At 46.4% G+C, this 6,918-nt stretch overlaps 1 long non-coding RNA gene across 1 annotated transcript; it reads left to right on the top strand.

The window, feature by feature from the left end:
- Positions 1-909: 909 nt before the first annotated feature.
- LOC148162297 (uncharacterized) lies at positions 910-6,565 on the top strand. Its single transcript, XR_015766975.1, has 6 exons — positions 910-1,073; positions 2,949-3,050; positions 3,150-3,283; positions 4,532-4,602; positions 5,677-5,744; positions 6,409-6,565. It is a non-coding gene; the product is annotated as an uncharacterized LOC148162297 (long non-coding RNA).
- Positions 6,566-6,918: the final 353 nt, after the last annotated feature.

Here is a 6,918-nt window from a genome sequence, read left to right as displayed (position 1 = left end):
CAGCAGTTTCATGCGGTGTGTGCCCGCGCTGCTCCTCCCAGGGGAGGAAGGGGAGTCTCCCGGGATCTACCACTTGTTGGGTCCCTGCTAGAGGAGCAGTGGCCTGACTGCCGTGGATCACGGTTTATGGCAACCCCGAGGTGAGAGCCTGCACCTCGGCTCCGTCTCTGCAGCTGTCTTCCCCGTTCCGATACCTGGGAGCTCTGCCGCACTCAGGCACCCCCAGTCTTTCTGTGACCCTGAGGGTCCTGAGACCACACTGTCCCATGAGGGTTCCACTCCCAGCCTAGTCACTGGAGCAACGTTCCTCAGTGGAGCCAACTTCTAAAAGTTCGGATTTTGTGCTCCGCGGCTCTATCACTTGCCAGAAGCAGCTGACGGGAGGCCCCCTCCCCCGCCGTCTATCCTCCCGAATATCGCCTCGGATTCACTTCTCCGCATGTCCTACCTTCCAGAAAGTGGTCGCTTTTCTTTTCAGAGAGTTGTTGCTATTCTTTTCTTCAATCTCCTGTTGAGTTTGTAGGTGATCAGAATGGTTTGATCCCTATCCAGCCGAATTCCTGAGACCAGACGAAATCCAGGTCTCCTACTCCTCTTCCATCTTGCTCTGCCTAGCCAGGAAAGACGTTTTTAAACAAGGTTTTTTTAAATAAAAGATTTATAGAATGGCAGATATAAAATGAATATTTAAGTCTTTATGTGGCCCCTCCCGGGGCATCCTTTTTTTTTTTTTTTTTTTTAGTTCATGTAAAATACAGTGCAGTATTGGTTTCTGGAGTAGAATTCAGTGCTTCATCACTTATAAATAGCACTCAGTGGTGATCACAACAAGTGCCCTCTTTTATACCCATCGTCCATCTGCCCAACCCGGACCCACTTCCCTCCATCAACCCACAGTGTGCAGAGCTGTCTGCACTCTGAAAGTTCTATCATAACCAACCCATCGCCATGGTGACTGATGATGCAACCATTTCAACTTCCATTTCAACTGTCACTCTGTGAGCCGAGCCCTTGCAGTTTGGTAACAGGGGTGAAGTTTCCCACGATGGGCAACCTGAATTGCTGTTCTACAGGTATGTTCATATGGATTTTCTGAATTCTCTTCTCTCAAGTTGGCTGCCTCACTTCTAGAGAAATTTGTTTCCTTTTTTTTCTGTTCATGGCCACCTTCCAATTTGTCCACACTGATAGATGAATATTCTAGGTGTTCTGGATTAGTTACTTTTGATTGTTCGATGAAGCTGGCTTCCTTAAATACCTTCTAAATCCAGAAAACTGTACTATTTCTGAATGCCAGTTTCGTACATAGTCATACCGAGAACGCACACAGGGAACACACCACACTGCTCTCATTGGATCAGGAGAATCTTGATGCCATCCAAGAACACATTATAGGGAAAGGAATTACAAGTCACCTCTTCTTAAGGTGGACGACAAAATCTGGAAGCAACTGTGAGCAGTCTAAATCCAGACATTTTTAGAAGGAGAGAAACTGGAATATCTTTTGGTATTTTCATGGGTTGATGGGGAAGGGTTCATTGGCTGTCTAGATGATGCCTGGGAGAGAACGAGAAGGGACTGTGCGATCGGGTAGGTGGAATGAACATTTAGCAGCTGAGTAATGGGCTGTCTCCCTTCAAAGATAGTCCTGGGGTGGATTTTCAAGGCCGTGTGTATGGAGGGGACTCTCTAAGAGGAGACAGGAGACTGTCCCCTAACCCTAGACTGTTGAGAAAGGACAAAGAGACGTGAGAGTAGAGACTGCAAGTGGGGGAGGTAGGAAGGAGTAGGGAGGAACTCATTCCAGCCAGTGTAGCCTCATTTTAGTTCAGGCCACTCAGACCATTCCTTAGATCAACAGTAAGACATTCAGCATCAGAGACTGACTTCCTTAAAGCAAACATCTCCAGCCTGGATGGCCACTTCCACGATAATTCCCGTGAATTGCTGCTGGGGATTGGTGAGCTGAAGGCAAGCGAATTCCTGGTAGGGTCACAGTGTGACAGGTGGTTTGGAATGGCCTGGATTTTGAATCATCCTGGGAGCCAAGCAAAGCGCCCGTCACAGTGGGTGGTCAACTGCCCTTTGGGAAGAACCTGGGGGACTGAGCTGACATTGCAAAAAAATGGGGGAAAGTGGCCAAACTGCACTTCTCTGATGCTTCACTGAGGCTCAACTGGAAGAACCTCCAGCATATCTCATGACCAGAACCCTAACGCAGAGGTGAATTGGGATTGAAATTGTTCTTGTAGCACAGACACCTCCTGCAGGGCACAGGTGGATTTGAGAAAGTGAGGGCAGCTCTTGGTTCAGGGGTTCAGGCATTTCCTCGGGGGCCCTGGGCCAGTGTCAGGTCCTCAGGATCTCTCTCCCCAGGGAAACAACTACATTCCTGTGCCGGATCCATCACTCACCAGAGACAGTCACTTCATCTCCCTACCTTTTTAGGGCCCTCCACTATAAAATATGGGTTAGCCACCCCATATTTTCCGCTCCAATGCTGCTGGTGCGGGGATAACAAGAGGGGATGGTACACTTTCTCTGAGAGCTGTAAAGCTTCATTCCCAGGTGAAGGACAAAGACTGAGCTTCCAACCTCCCATGCAGTGGAGTCATCCGAGTCCCATGTCTGGATTCACCCACTACCAGGTGTCTAGCTCATTCTATAGGAAATCAGAACCTGAATACCTCCAGAGCAATTGTGAAGCATCAGTCCTTTACTATGTGCGAGGCTCTACTTGGAGGAAATCACTTTTAGCATTTACAACAGCACACTGATGAATAGGAGGTATGAATATTTCCACATTTCAGAGCAGGAAACTGAGACACAGAGGGCTCTCGGTAACTCTCTCAGGTATGGGGACCTTCTAAATGGGATGTGAATCCAGGCCATCAGCCATGGTCACTGTGCTTTTGTTGCCTTTCTTTCACGTCCCTGCTACCTCACAGTAGTTGACCACAAAACCTGTCTGTTGGGGGACGTCAGGACACACCGCCCTGCAACATCTTCCTAAGTACAACGTTGAAGGACAAATGTCTGCTAGACAGTTGGTGAGTAGGGGGAGCAGAAGGTTGAACTAGGAGTAAATTATGACTCCTGCCCCGATGGCAAGATGCCAACAATGCTCTCTATTTCTATGCATTTCCCAGGACTCTGTGTGGAAGGAGGGAAGGAAGTTGTGGAGCCCTCCACAACCACTTCGGCGTCTTCCAAAAAAAAAAAAAGAAAAGTGTCCGCTTCTCCCTCCAAAACCAGGTCTTCCATATTGGGGACACCATGGAAGGTACTGTGGAAATTTACTCATTAAGTTGATTTAGAAATAATTCTTTTATTCAGTAGCATAGGCATAACAGAAGAATATAAAAATGCTGAGACAATTTTCTTATTATTTCATATACACATATTTAAATATATTAAGTCCATCACCATTAACTATAGAAGTCAAGATGAATTTCTCCCTGAAACTGGATCCATGTGTCATAGGAAAAAACTGTCTACTAGCTGAATGTATGGACCTTAGCTATTTTTTGAACACAAGTCAATACAGATCTCTCCATGAAACTCTGTTTCTCGATTTTTGGTAACTAGGCAACCATGGTTTGAACCGGTTTAGATTAACATAAAATTGGAATAGATAAGACAGGAAGTTCCCATATCCCACCCCTCCACTTCCCTCCATTAACCACATCTTACATGTGTGTACAATATACCTTACAATTAACGAAACAACCTCAAACTTTTTAAGAACTAGAGTCCACAGTTTACATTAAAATACATTATTTGTGTTTACCGTTCTACACGTTTGGCAAATGCGTAATGTCAAGTATTCCTGTTCCGGTGACAGACAGAAATCTGTGCACCAACGTTCGAGACAGCAGTATTGCCAGTAGCCATAGACACACACAACCCACAAATCCATCCTGTGAGGGAATGGAATACGTACACATAATGGAATGCTATTCAGCCATATGAAAAAACTAAAGTATTCAATATTCTACGAAATGGATGGGCCTTGAAGAACTAAGATGCTTTTTGAAAGAAGGCACGCACAGAAAGACATGTGTTACACGATCCCACTCTTTGAGGAAACGATAGTAGGGAAATTGGTAAACCCAGAACGTAGAAAGTAGGACGGAGGGGGGAACGGGTGGGGTGCAGCCATTTTTCATGGGTACAGATGTTACTTCGGATGGAAATGCTTTGGATATAGATGGTAGTGCTGACTTCAAAGCCTTACGCATGTAAATAGTGTTGTTGAGTAACACTTATTAATAAAAGCATAAACACTATATAGATTCCATCCCATAAAAAACTAATACTCCGAGGCAATAGAGGACAGATCCCGCCACAGCATAAATGCCGGGATGAAAGCTGACGTGGTCCCGTGACGGGGGAAGAAGTGGGAATGTGCCTGGCTTGGTCACCGATCACATACATTCACTGTGGCCCCGTGTCCACATCAGGGAAAACTCCCTGAGTCATTCCTGTGTAGTGCAACCAATACCCTGACAGCTACTCTGTGTTCTCCTAGATCCTGAGGAGTGCCAGACCGACGACCTTCCCAGGGACAGGACAGAGGAAGGGGCCCCACCTGTCCCTGATGTAAGCTCACCTCTCTTTCTCTGAGCTAGAAACGTCCCTTCCTTGATTTCCTCTTCCATCAGTGCAGGATGAAAATCCGGCACTACACCTTAGAGATGATAAAGCAGTCTCCTTTGTTGGAGGAATGCTGAGTGAAAGTCTGTTATGAACTGACAGTGGACACAAAACGGGTGACGAAGGAGGACAGCCTGTTACAAACTGTATGGGATTAAACACCTTTTCAGCTGAAAATGGTTCGCCTTGGAAAAGAATTTTCTCTCTGTTGACCAGAATGGACTTCAGAGGTCTGCCATGAAGGGCTCAAGCATCACTATATATGTCCTCTTTCACTTGGGTGGGGGGACCCTGGCTCAACCATTGTATCCCATCCAATTACCTGAAGTCCTTGCACCAAACAAAAGAGCTGTGAGAACAGTGTACAGGATGGTGTGATCCTCATAGTGTTTTATTTTCTCCAATCACAGTTGGATGCGGCGAGAAACAAAAACTGTACGTATTTAAGAGTATCACTCTTTGTGGTGAAGTCTAGGGTAAAAAGAAGTTTGCAACCTGATTTGGGGTTCCCCCAGGGAATGAGGGTTGGGGTAGTTTGAGAGCGACTGTCCAGTAAGGCACTGTGATCGCGTTGTACAGGGCCTGGAAGAACTATGGCATATAGAAGGTATGACTTGTGTGCATGTGCGTTGAAGGGCGCACACGCGCATGTGTGTGTCTGTGGGTGTGTGTGTCTATGTGTTATGATTGTTAATGTAGATGTGTGCAATTTCAGGAGGTATTTCTCACACTTCCATCATAATAAGACTGTCACCCTTCTGAAACACTCAAAACACCGTGGCACACTTTACATACTCATTCCCTCCATCACCACAGCTGTACCTAGAGGAGGTTTCCCTTTCCTTTCCTGAGATGGGGATGGTACGGAGATGAATGATCCAAACCCTTGACCTCCTCCATGGAGAGCCAAGCTGGGAACCACAAGCACACACTCGCCTCCTGTCCCCATCCACCCACACTCCCTTACTAGTTCTTGAGCAGCCACACCAGTGTCCTCACAGTGCCTCTGTATCCTCCTAGCTGCTCCCGAGGGCATGATTGAAAGACTCAGTTCGAAGGCAGAGGAAGAAACTGTGACTCTCCCTCAGGTAAAGTCATTTTTTTTAAGTTTGTATTTTTATGAGAGAGAGAGAGAGAGAGAGAGAGAGAGAGAGAGAGAGAGAGAGAGAGGAGGCAGGGTGAGTAGCAGAGGGAGAGGGAGAAGCTGGCTCCCCGTTGAGCACGGGGATCCATCCCAGTTCCCTGGGATCATGACCTGAGCTGAAGTCACACGCTTAAACAACTGAGACACTCAGGTGCTATGGTAAAGTCATTTTCTGTGTCTGAAATACAACCATTGTTTTATTTCTATTTCCTTGAACAACTGAGCATGTACATTCCAGAGGATATATACAATGTCCTCGGCATTGAGAGTTTCCTGTGAGTTTATACTACTAACTGACCCGTATTTAGAGGGGCATTAAAACAAACCTCACCACCAATTAGTTACACAATGTATGATAGCGGGCATTTTCCAGGAGACAATCTTGTCTGTGGAAAATAACTTTGTATTTGCTGATTAAAATGGACTTGTGAGATCTGACATTCAAAGGTGGAGCCTTTTTTGCAGGTGATTTTATTAGTTTTTTGATCATAAACTCAATGATGTATCCCATCTAGCTTGCTCACATCACCAAGAGAACAAAAGATGTGTGCCAACGGTTCGCACAGGATGATGTGATCCTTACAGTGTTTCCTTTTCTCTAACTGTAGGAGGAGGCAACCGGAAATGGTCCAAGTACATATTCTAAGATCAGTCAATTCTTGAGGACAAATCTAGCTGATGCACAAAGTGGGGCTTTCTCCTCCTCTTTGGTCTGGAGAGCTTCGCTGATTCTGGGCTCCTGCTGGGAATGGAGGCTGGGGTTGAGTGAGAAAAACTGATTGTCCTGTAGAAACCTATGGCCCTGTTCTACAGTCCCTGGAAGCAAGTAGGTCACTTAGGTGGTGTGGCTGGTGTGTATGAGGGTTGGGGGTTGTTTCTGTGAGTCGATGGGATGGGATTGTGCATGTGGGTGTGTTGATTGCATGTGTTTCACCGGAAGACATTTCCCACATACACAGATCAATACAAGTGGCAAATTTCCAAAGGTAAACCTCATCCGCACAGTGCACACCACCTAGGACACCATATTCCTCTCCGACCGGAGCTACACCTGGAGGTTTGCTTAGGGCTCCCTTTCCTCAGATGGGAATGGGGCAGAAATGAAGGGCCCAACATCT

The sequence above is a fragment of the Eumetopias jubatus genome, unplaced genomic scaffold (assembly GCF_037043125.1).
Source record: "Eumetopias jubatus isolate StellerSeaLion01/CBP00866 unplaced genomic scaffold, mEumJub1_p1.0 scaffold_16, whole genome shotgun sequence".
NCBI lineage: Eukaryota > Metazoa > Chordata > Mammalia > Carnivora > Otariidae > Eumetopias > Eumetopias jubatus.
Note: the sequence above shows the minus strand (reverse complement) of the source record. Positions and strands in the feature narration are given on the sequence as shown.